Source organism: Pan troglodytes, chromosome 8 (genome assembly GCF_028858775.2).
Source record: "Pan troglodytes isolate AG18354 chromosome 8, NHGRI_mPanTro3-v2.0_pri, whole genome shotgun sequence".
Taxonomy (NCBI): Eukaryota; Metazoa; Chordata; class Mammalia; order Primates; family Hominidae; genus Pan; species Pan troglodytes.
Window position 1 is genome coordinate 87,418,587 of NC_072406.2, and position 12,676 is coordinate 87,431,262.

Here is a 12,676-nt window from a genome sequence, read left to right on the forward strand (position 1 = left end):
TTCTATGATTGCGACAATGGGCCTGGAAGAACTGGTTAAATTTCAGGGTGGGAATGATATTTAATGCAGCATACTTTTTTAGTCTCTCAAGATCCTTCTGTAAAAAACTGGGGCCATACTGCATTCTCTCAGAGACTCATCCTACACAAAAGTGGGGCTCTGAGAAGTTACACTTACAAAATGGGTTAATCTTGGTTTAATCCAAAGTTTCCCCGACCTATTTGATCACAGAGCTCTTTCTGTATATGTAAATTATATTAATGACATGTGTAATTATTCAACAAAGCTGTGCTGGCTTAGAAAGTTAAGTTTAGGCCATGCCGTGGAGAGCTTTAACCTGTATGTTACCTGGTATGTGGGTTGCTTCATGGAGAGGTTCTGAAAAGGGGAGTCATGTACTCAGAGCTGTGTTCATCTCGCAGTGGGGTGTATTGGAGCGAGAGGGTGGTCCTCAAAAGTCCTCAAAGTCATGGCTGATCAGTCCTTACAGCCATAACCGGCCCTGACACTGCCTCAGTTTCCAGACATAGGATGTGACTCATTTGAAATCCAATTGCTTTACTTCCCACCAAAGCTCTAGGAGAACTCAAATTGGTGGGAGAGATGGTGGGTCACCCAGTATCAAACTGACCAAACTCCTACAGCCAGAATAATGGCCCTTTGTCCCTCTGGCCTCCTCATCAGCTTCCCTCTGTATTGAGTGTCCAGGCGGCTGCCAGCCAAATTGCCCGTGTGACTTTCCCAGGCTTCAGAATGCTCCCTTTCCCTCCTTCCATTGCCTCCCACACTGGCCCCAGAGACACAGGGCAGCCACATAGTAGATTCAGGCAGCCGTGGGATGTGAATCACGAGACATTCTCAGTGGTGACCCAGTGAAAGTTCTTGGAGAAGCCCCCTCCCTGCTGCCCAATTTACCCTCACTGTGGAAGCTCCTGTCCTCACTACAAATTTAAAAGGAAAGAATTTTGAAGGCAACTCTGTCAATGGATGCAAGTCATGACTGGAATAGTCCAAAGCAGTGGACTCTTTAAAAATGTTGTATAAATATTACTAGTCACCCTCCATGGGGAAGGCTTTGACAATGAGGAGGCAATATAAGTGGTGGCTCAGAGTATGCGCCTCACACTCAGAGAGAGCTGGCTTAGATTCTGTCTCTAGCTCTTGAAGAACTAGCTATGCATCCCAAGCCAGGCCTGCGCATCTCCGTAAGCTTGTGTTTCACGCTTAATCGTACCTGTCTCATAGGGTTGTTATGAGAATTAAATAGGCCGGCCATGGTGGTGGGCGCCTGTAATCCCAGCTACTTGGGAGGCTGCGGCAGGAGACTCACTTGAACCTGGGAGTCAGAGGTTGCAGTGAGCCACGATCGTGCCACTGCGCCCCAGCCTGGGTGACAGAGCAAGACTCCATCTCAAAAAAAAAAAAAAAAGAGAGAGAATTAAATAAAGCACATGAATTGTTTCGAGCAATGCCTGGCACAAAGGAAGTGCCTGATATGTGTTAGCCATGATTACTTTGATTGTGTTTATTATTCATGACTAGTGTCATCATTATTAGATATTTGGTGGGTGGTGGGGATAGAGTTGAGTAAGAAACAATTCTCAGCCGGGCGCGGGGGGCTCACAATTGTAATCCCAGTACTTTCGGAGGCCGAGGCGGGTGGATCTCCTGAAGTCAGGAGTTTGAGATCAGCCTGACCAACATGGAGAAACCCCATCTCTACTAAAAATACAAAATTAGCCAGGCGTGGTGGCACATGCCTGTAATCCCAGCTACTTGGGAGGCTGAAGCAGGAGAATCACTTGAACCTGGGAGGCGGAGGTTGCGGTGAGCTGAGATCACGCCATTGCACTCCAGCCTGGGCAACAAGAGTGAAACTCTGTCTCAAAAAAAAAAGAAAGGAGGGCAGGACAGGGCAGGGCAGGGCAGGGCAAGATTCTATTGAAGAGCTTGATGGGGAATGCAGAGTTGTGGTTTTTGGTTTTTTTTAGTATAAAAAAAAAAGTGGGCTGGGGATAGTGGCTCATGCCTGTAATCCCAGAACTTTGAGAGGCCGAGGCAGGAGGATCACTTGAGCCCAGGAGTTCAAGACCAGCCTGGACAATATAGAGAGACCCTGTCTCTACAAAAATAAGAAAAATAGCCAGGTATGGTGGTGCACGTGCCTGTAGTCCCAGCTACTTGGAAGGCTAAGGTGAAAGGATTGCTTGAGCTTGGGAGGTTAAGTCTGCAGTGAGCCGAGATTGCGCCACTGCATTTGTTTTGAAAAATAAGAGAAAAGAAAAAAAGAATATAAAAAGGAAAGGAAGAAAAGAAAAACAAAAATATTGTGTTAATGATGTTCACTCGGAAAGTTAAAAAAAAAAAGAAAATATGTAATAAATGTTATAAGGTAACAAATTCCATAGAATTTCAGAGGAAATAAAATGAACTGGTAGCTGGTAAGACAGAAGAAAATTGTGGTGGGAGTATATTTGAGCTGGGCTTTATAAGGATTCAGAGAATTTAACTTAAAACAGTGGGGACAAGGAGGCATTCTAGGTACAGTGAGCATAAGCAATGGCAGTGACACTAAACAAACCGTGATTTGGGAATTGCCTGTGACCTGAATTGGCACAGGTGGCAGGTGGGAAACATGACTGTGACAGAGGCAAGGTAGGATCATGGTTCCATCATCATTGTGTCAGGGACCTTATCCTATGGGTAAATGGGAGCCACTGAAGATCCTTGAGCAGGAGTCTCTGCATTATCCCCACTATTGGGGCTAAGCATTCCCACAGAATGTGCTGAGCTTTTTTTTTTTTTTTTTGAGATGGAGTTTCACTCTTATTGCCCAGGCTGGAGAGCAATGGCGCGATCTCAGCTCACTGCAACCTCTGCCTCCCAGGTTCAAGTGATTCTCCTGCCTCAGCCTCCTGAGTAGCTGGGATTATAGGTGTGCGCCACCATGGCCCGCTAATTTTTATATTTTTAGTAGAGATGGGGTTTCACCATGTTGGTCAAGCTGGTTTCGAACTCCTGACCTCGTGATCCGCCTGCCTCGGCCTCCCAGAGTGCTGGGATTATAGGCGTGAGCCACTGCGCCCAGCTGTGCTGAGCTTTTTAAAGAAACAAAACAATGTTTCACCAGTGTTCCAACCAGAACTCTGAGCAAGGCCACAGGTTACTGACTGGACAATGAATAGGAAAGCCTTTTTTTTTCTCTTTTTTGAGACAGGGTTTCACTCTGTCACCCAGGCTGGAGTGCAGTGGCGCGACCTCAGCTCACTGCAACCTTCGCCTCCTGGGCTCAAGCGACCCTCCCACCTCAGCCTCCCAAGTACCCGGGAGCACAGGTGTGTGCCACCACACCAGCTAATTTTTTTGTATTTTTTAGTAGAGATGGAGTTTTGCCATGTTGCCCAGGCTGGCCTCAAACTCCTGAGGTCAAGTGATCTGCCCGCCTCAGCATCCCAAAGTTTTGGAATTACAGGCATGAGCCACTGAGCCTGGCTGGAAAGTCCTTTTTTTTTTTTTTTCTTTTTTAATTGAGACCGAGTCTGGCTCTTGTTGCCCAGGCTGGAGTGCAGTGGCATGATCTTGGCTCACTTGGCTCACGATCTTGGAGGATCAACCTCCACCTCCTGGGTTCAAGCAATTCTTCTGCCTCAGCCTCCCAAGTAGCTGGGATTACAGGCATGCGCCACCACGCCCAGCTAATTTTTGTATTTCCAGTAGAGATGGGGTTTCACCATGTTGGTCAGACTGCTCTCGAACCCCTGACCTCAAGTGATCTGCCCACCTCGGCTTCCCAAAGTGGTGGTATTACAGGCGTGAACCACCGCACCCGGCGGGAAAGTCCTTTTATATCAAACTTTATATCAACTCTGAATGGTTAAACTGGGATATCAGTTGAGAGGAGCTGCATGAAGCTTGTACTTAACTTGTGTCCTGACTGTTGAGCTATAACTCCATTATCTGCTTTAATAATCACATTGTATATTAAAGACTAAATCGGGCAGATTAACCCTGAATGTGATCTGGAAAGCCGCAGAATGCTCCTCCTTTCTCCCAGTCACTCCTAGGATTTGATAGACAGTCTAGATCAGTGGTTTTCATGTTTTAGTGTGGCTAAAAATGGCAGCCCGAGGTTGTATATCCAAAACCAGGCACACTGTCCTTTATGCATGATTTAATGGATTTTCACAGGCACTGGCTTGACTTTTGAGCCCACTGAACCCTAGCATGCCCCGCACCTCTGGCCGTTGGCCCTAACTCCCCAAAATATGAGTTCATCTGTTCATTTCTGCTCTTCCTAGTTTTATCCCAGTCTTGTCTGCACTTCCTTCTCCTTGGTTTGAACTTCTACTGTTGCCCTCCTCACCCCATCCCATTGTGCCCCTCTAGAAGCCTGTGCTGTTGTTAACAAACTACCCTAAGTTCTCAGCTGCACCACTGAATGCTCTTTCACTCTCCTCACCTTTCCCCGTGGATACTGGAGCCCAGGGAAGACTCCCTTCCACACCCCACGACTGGACTGGGGCTGGGAGAGGGCCACTTACTTCGCTCGTCACCTCCTATAAGATCACCTGCTTTGAGGTTCATGCCATCAGCTCTGCCATCCTTTACTTCCTGCCATCCTTTATGGCCAGCTTCCTGGTCACACCTCCATGTCCCCTGAAGACTTTGGTACCTGACTCATCGTTGTCCTCCTCATCTCTTATCCTGGCAACACCCTGGTGACATCAGTACCTCTGTCAATAACCTGTGCCGACCCCACCACTGTTTGCTGGGTGTGTGTGGGGGGTGTGCATAGCTTCAACATCTTAGCCTCAGCTACAGCCCTGATCACCTCAGCTCCACTGGGCTTCACTTCACTCCACGCTTCTACAGCTGCTCACCACCTTGAATGTGCCATGGCGAAATCTTGCCTCCCTGTGTCCCATATTCTAACCATAACCCCAGCTTGCAGTCCTCTCTCTCTCTCTCTCATTTCATCCTAACATGTTTCAATCACAGGAAGATTCTCAGTCCCTAGCCCCAGTATTGCCCTTCAACCTAGGAAGAGGGGCCCCTCCCCTGGCCCTCATGTTTTGGAGGCCCCCCTGGGTCTCATGTTTTGGAGGGTCCCTGCCTTGGGTCTCAGGCTTTGGAGGGCCCCCCTGGGTCTCATGCCTTGGAAGGCCCCACCAGAACCCTTCTCAGGTTGTGCCCATTCCTATGAGGTGAGGAGCCTGCAGGGCCCAGTGAACATGCCCACCAGAGCCCATGCCCACCCTCTCCATATCTAGACCAAACTCTGCATAAGGAGACCTCAGAATTCCTATTTGAAGCCATCCTGAGCCTGCTTCTGGGGCCTGCATGGACTTTCCCTCAGAGTCCCTCCTTCAGAAGATGGACTGAACTGCCAGTGACATACCCCTAAGCCCTTGGGGTGGTCAAGCAGGGTATGTATGTGATGGGGAGAGAGCTTGGATGTGCAGGCTAGGGTGTGCCCCTCCCAGTGTGGGACAGAGGCCAGGGGCAGGAAGAGGAGTGTGTGTCTAGGGCTGGCTCTCCCTGCATGACCTCATCTGGCACAGGCAGGAGGAGGACTGAGTCCTAATAAGGGAACCTCCAAGTTTGCCTGGCTGGATTTCAGAATCTCTGTGGACCTGTGACTTCTGGGTATCTCCTGTTTCCCCCTTTTTGAACAGGGGTGTCTGTAGCAGTTATGCTGTGCCTATCCCACCATTGTGTGTTGATATCTCTTTAGTTCACAGGTCTTCAGATGGAGAGGAACTGCTGTATTCAAGGAACTAGACCCGAGGAGCCTCATGTGGCTACCGTGAAGGCTGGGATCTCGGGGAGGTTTTGGGAGGGAGTGAGTATGTTTTCCATGTGGGAGGAATGAAAGTAAATGTGACCATGGCATAGGCTGTGAGGATTTAAAGAATATCCACAAATTGACACTCCTTTCAAAAGATAGGCTGTGGGGGCCTGGTGCGGTGGCTCACTCCTGTAATCCCAGCACTTTGGGAGGCTGAGGTGGGTGGATCACGAGGTCAGGAGTTCAAGACCAGCCTGGCCAAGATGGTGAAACCCCGTCTCTACTAAAAATACAAAAAATTAGTCGGGCGTGGTGGCAGACGCCTGTAATCCCAGCTACTCAGGAGGCTGAGGTGGAGAATTGCTTGAACCCAGGAGGCAGAGGTTGCAGTGAGATCGTGCCACTGCACTCCAGCCTGGGCGACAGGGCGATACTCCAACTCAAAAAAAAAAAAAAAAAAAAAAAGATAGGCTGTGGGGATTTAAAGAATATCAAGAATATCCACAAAATTTTTGACACTCCTTTCAAAAGATAGAGCCTAACTTCCCCCTCTTGAGTGTGATCTGGTCTTACTAACTCACTTCTAACAAACAGAATAAGGCAGAAATGATAGTGCGATTTCTGAGGCTGGATCATATAAGACATTGTGGCTTCAGTGTCTCTCTCGGATCACTTGCTCTGAGAGAAGCCAGCGGCCATGTCACAAGGACACCCAAGCGGCCGCATGGAGAAGCTCACATGGCAAGGAACTGAGGCCTCCTGCCAAAAGCCACATGAGGATGCCATCCTGAAAGCAGGTCCTTGAGTGCCGTTAACCCTTCAGATGATTGCAGCCCCAGCTAGCATCTCAACTGCAACCCCCTGAGGGGCCCCAAGCCAGAACCACCCATATAAGCCAGTCCTTAATTTTTGACCCACAGAAACTTTCAGATAATAAAATGCTTGTTTTAGGCCATTAAATTTGGGGGCAATCTGTTACACAGTAATTGCAGCTAATGCTGCTATTTCTTTTATTTATTATTATTATTAAAGACAAGGTTTTGATCTCTCGCCCAGGCTGGAGTGCAATGGCACAATCATAGCTCACTGTAACCTCAAACTCCTGGGCTCAAGCGATCCTCCCAGCCTTAACCTCCCTAGTAGCTGGGACTACAGGCACGTACCACTGTGCCTAGCTAATTTTCTATTTTTGCAGAAATGAGATCTTGCCATGTTGCCCATGCTGGTCTCAAACTCCTGGGCTCAAGTGATCCTCCTGCCTTGGCCTCCCAAAGTGCTGGGATTATTGGTGTGAGCCACTGTGTCTGGCCCTAATGCTCTCTGCCCTTGCCTCACTTGACCTCTCCTCAGTTTGTGACACTGTTGAGCACTCCCTTCTCTACCCAGTGCTCTCTTCCTCTGGCTTCCACGAAAGTGCTCCTCTTGAGTTCTCTTTTTATCCTCCTGGCTAGTGTTTGTCAGTTCTCTTCATTAGCTCCTTCTCTGCTGCTTGCCCCTAAAAGACTAATGCTCCAGGCTGGGCACTGTGGCTCACACCTGTAATCCCAGCACTTCAGGAGGCCAAGGCAGGTGGATCACGAGGTCAGGAGTTCAAGACCAGCCTGGTGAACATAGTGAAACCCTGTCTCTACTAAAAATACAAAAAAATTAGCCAGGTATGGTGGCACATGCCTGTAGTCCCAGTTACTCCGGAGGCTGAGGCAGAGGTTGCAGTGAGCCAAGACAACGCCATTGCATTCCAGCCTGGGTGACAGAGTGAGACTCTGTCTCAAAACAATAACAACAACAACAACAACAACAACAAAAGACTAATGCTCCCCATGGCCTCGTCCTTTAGGCTGCTAGTGTGTTTATTCCTATCCCGTATCTCACTGACTTAAACCACACCCATGGTTAGTCATAATTAAAACTAACTTTTACACCCATGCTTCTGAGCCAGACCTTTCTCCAAAACTTCCTAACTGCCTATTGGACAACTGCATTGCGATGTAGACCTGGCTCCTCATATTCATCCAAAATGGTATCATGGTCTTCACCATTACACCTGCCCCTCTTCCCACAGACTTTCCCACAGTGGGTGGAACCTTTGTCCTCCCCATTGCTTAAATCAGAAATGTTGCTCCCAGCCACCCTAGACTTGTCCTCACTTGCTGCTTTCAGGACCTTCAGCATTTGGCTCCAGCCAACATCTTTAGTCTAATTTCTCAACTTTTTTGATAGCTTGTTCCAGCTTTACTTAATTACTTGTGGTTTCCACCAGGCCCTGTGGTACACACCTGTAGTCCCAGCTACTCATGAGGCTGAGGCAGGAGGATCGCTTGGGAGTTTGAGAACAGCCTGGGCAATGCAGGGAGACCCTGTCTCAAAAACAAACAAACAAAAAACTGGCTGGGCACAGTAGCTCACACCTGTAATCTCAGCACTTTGGGAGGCCGAGGCAGGCAGATCACCTGAGGTCAGGAGTTTGAGACCAGCCTGGCCAATATGGCGAAACCCTGTCTCTACTAAAAATACAAAAATTAGCTGGGCATGGTGGCACATGCCTGTAGTCCCAGCTACTCAGGAAGCTGAGGCGGGAGAATCACTTGAACTCGGGAGGCGGAGGTTGCAGTGAGCCAAGATTGTGCCACTGTACTCCAGCCTGGGTGACAGAGCGGGACTGTGTCTCAAACAAAAACAAAAACAAATCAAAAGCAAAAAAATCATATGTGGTTTCCAAACAATTCTTGCCACTTCAAGCACTCCTATGATTTTGCACATCCTCTTTCTAGAATTTTGCCTTCCCAGCCTCCACCTGTTGGCTTTCTAATTTTGGTAAGTCCTGCTTTCAAACTTTAGTGCAAGTAGCTCCTCCATCTGACTGTGCCCAAGGTTCTCTGTATTTACATCTTAGAACTGTACTTGCAGGAGCCGAATGTGGTGGCTCACACTTGTGATCCAGCTACTTGGGAGGCTGAAATGGGAGGATTGCTTGAGGTCAGGAGTTCAAGACCAGCCTGGGCAACACAGCAAGACCCTGCTCCCCACAAAAATACTGTACTTGTGACATCTTGAGCTTGTCTTTCCCATACCCCATCCTTTGTTGGGGCCAATTCTCCATGGTGTTTCTACCCATCTTACGGCAGCTTTTGTCTCAGACTATCTTTCCAAGGATATTTACTTAGCAAACAGCCTTGGAAGACAGTATCTCTCTCTGGGGCAGAGAAAAGATTTTATTTCCTAAGCAGTATAATAATCTCCCCCTCAGGGATTGTGAACCCCGAAAATTTGAGAAATTTCAGAATTTAGAATTTAAATTTGAGAATTTAGAAAGTTTATTTTGCCAGGTCAGGCATAGTAGCTCATGCTTATAATCCTAGAACTTTGGGAGGCCGATGTGGGTGGATCACCTGAGGTCAGGAGTTCGAAAGCAGCCTGGCCAACATGGTGAAACCCCATCTCTACTAAAAATACAGAAATCAGCCCGGTGTGATGGCAGGTGCCTGTAATCCCAGCTATTTGGGAGGCTGAAGCAGGAGAATCGCTTGAACCTGGGAGATGGAGGTTGCATTGAGCTGAGATTGTGCCACTTCACTCCAGTGTGGCAGTGTGGGTGAAAGAGCGAAACTCTATCTCCTCTGTCTCAAAAAAAAAAAAACCAAAAAACAAAAAAACCTGGCGCCGTGGCTCACGCCTGTAATCCTAGCACTTCGGGAGACCGAGGAGGGTGGATCACCTGAGGTCAGGAGTTTGAAAGCAGCCTGGCCAAAACAGTAAAGCAGCCATCTCTTTACTGTGGTAAAATTACAAAAATTAGCCGGGCGTGGTGGTGGCGCTCCTGTAATCCCAGCTACTCAGGAGGCTGAGGCTGAAGAATCGCTTGAATCCAGGAGGCAGAGGTTGCAGTGAGCAGAGATCACACCATTGCACTCCAGCCTGGGCGGCAAGAGCGAAACTCAGTCTCAAAAAGAGAAAAAAAAGAAAGTTTATTTTGCCGAGGTCGAGGACACTTAGCCTTGACATAGCCTCAGGAGGTCTTGACGACATGTAACCAAGGTGGTCAGAGCACAGCTTTGGTTTTATACATTTTAGAGAAACGTAAGACATCAATCAACATATGTAAAATAAACATTGGTTCGGTCAAGAAAGGCGGGACAACTTAAAGTGGTCAGGAAGGGCGGAACAACTCGAAGTAGGGAGAGGGCTTCCAGGTCACAAGTAGGTGAGAGACAAATGGTTGCAATGAGTTTCTGATTAGCCTCTCCAAAGGAGGCAATCAGATATGCATTTATCTCAGTGAGCGGAAGGATGACTTCGAACAGAATGGGAGGCAGGTTTGCCCTAAGCAGTTCCCAGCTTGACTTTTCCCTTTAGCTTAATGATCTTGGGGGCCCAAGATATTTTCCTTTCACAGTATGAAGGTTGGGCAGATTTGTTAGCAGCTCCTTCTAAGACACGTGGTTTTGTAAGCTTAGGGTTCCTTGGCTGTGACACGAATGCATGGTGTGCACAGCATCCACCTAAGCTGCTCTGGCATCATCCTTGAGGGACGCAGAGGACAGGGGGAATTGAAGCAAAACACGAAGCTTACACTGCCTGCTGTGCCACAAGTGAGAGTCTTTTGTCCTTGACCCATACGTCTCATGTCTTCTGCTAGCATCTGTGAGCCTCTGAAACTATGGCAGCCTAACTTGATAGTTTGCAAGTAGGGTAAACTTTTGGACCCTCCCCTGTTCTTGACATCTTTACACACACTTGACTGTAAGTGCCTTGAGAGTAGGGACTGTGTCTCAGTGGACTTTGCTTACCCTGTGGATGACACAAAGTAGTTGCTTGTGGTAGGTAGTAACTACCTACTAATGCGGCTTTGGTCTAAAGGACTTTGGATGTAAGCACTCAGATTTATTTACTAAATTCAGCTCTGGAAAAAACTGCCATTATTCCCCTGTTTAGCCACGGATCTTCTTCCCCTGGTCATTAGGTATTGTGTACATTCCTTGGGTTTGCAGAAGGTGAAGCCACAGAGAAAGTGAAGTGCAGGGGGCTACAAATTGCTACAGAAAATTCACATTGTGAATAAGCCCTGCTGCAGGTAGTGGAGGTGACTCATTTATCAGACTGGGTGTTTTGGGGAGGTAGGGTGCTGTGGTGCAGTTGGGATGGAAATGCCGGTCTTTGTTGTTAGCCTCACAATAACATCAAACATACCAGACTATTTCCCAGAAGAGCCAGGATGACTGCAAACCGACCTGTCTGAGCTCGAATGAAGGAATGAATGAGGGCTTCTGGTGCCTGATGTCTTAGAAGTAAATTCTGCTAACCTTTTGCAACATGAGTAAGCCCAGTCATGACCAGGCAAGACAGCTGGCTGGGCTTGCTCATGGGAGGGAAATCTTCCAGGCTGCAGCTTTCATCTGGGTTTTGAACTGTGGAAGCCTATCCTTTTCTGGTTTAGGAGGAGGGTAGAACCTTGAGAGCATTTGAGCAGACATGGCTTTCAGAGCCAGAGAAAGTCAAGGGGGAAAAGGCTTTGCTCAGAGACTATGGCTGATGGCTATTAAAGATCACTTCGTTTCATTTGTCATTTTATAGATTAAAAAAATGAGGTAGGCCGAGCGCGGTGGCTCACACCTGTAATCCCAGCACTTTGGGAGGCCGAGACTGGCAGATCACGAGGTCAGGAGATCGAGACCATCCTGGCTAACATGGTGAAACCCTGACTCTACTAAAAATACAAAAAATTAGCCAGGCGTGGTGGCAGGCACCTGTGGTCTCAGCTACTCGGGAGGCTGAGGCAGGAGAATGGCGTGAACCCGGAAGGTGGAGATTGCAGTGAGCCGAGATCGCGCCACTGCACTCCAGTCTGGGCGACAGAGCGAGACTCCGTCTCAAAAAAAAAAAAAAAAAAAAAAAGAAAACCCAAAAAAACCACTGAGGTCTACCGGCGACATTATTGAGATAGATGACTGCTTTGGGAGTTCCATTTGAACCCATTTCTATTTCATTAGACTGCTCATTTTTTCTTTTTCCTTTGGCTCTGTTAAAAGAAAAAATTACAAAGAATTTAGTTTAAACGTCTTAACTGGCTTTTAGTTCCAATTCTACAATTGGGCAACGCTTCATTCTGTAAAATGGAATGAATGTTCCAATGAGAAGAGGAAGTTGGTATTACAGACAGAAAAGGACCGAGGAAAGCAGAAACAAAAAGTGGATTAGTTGGTAGAAAGTTACTTTTCTTGTAAAGGTTAAAGAACACGGGACTTCTTCATGCCAGCTAAAACTGACCTGTTTGGGGATTTTTGTTTTGAGACAGGGTCTTACTCCAGCGGACAGGCTGGAGTGCAGTAGTGGCACCATCTAAGCTTACTACAGCCTCAACCTCCCAGGCTCAAGCGATCCTCCCTCCTCAGCCTCCCAAGTAGCTGGGACTACAGGCGCCAGCCACCACGCCCGGCTATTTTTTTTTTTTTTTTTTTTTTTTTTTTTGGTAGAGGCAGGGTATTACTATGCCTAGGCTGGTCTGGAACTCCTGAGCTCAGGCGATCCGCCCACCTCGGCATCCAAAAGTGCTGGTATTACAGGTGTGAGCCACCGCGCCCAGCCTGTTTGGGGATCTGGCTAGCATCTGTTTCTCTCCTGATTTCTTGGAAAGTCAGATAAAGATCCTAGCTTTGGCGTGGTAGTGTGAAACTTCAGCATGAGTAACCCCATTTTGGTTTGGTCTGATGGGCCTAATGCAGGAGCTCAGTCTAAACTAACGGTCTCCTATATACATTTTATCTAATAGCTCTGTCACCCTTCCTGCACACCCGGGGAACTCGGGTGCGGCATTCTAACGCCTGCTCAGCATGATTCCACATTTTCTCCAGGCCCATAATCCAGAGGAGGTTGGGCCCGGAGCAGGCTTGC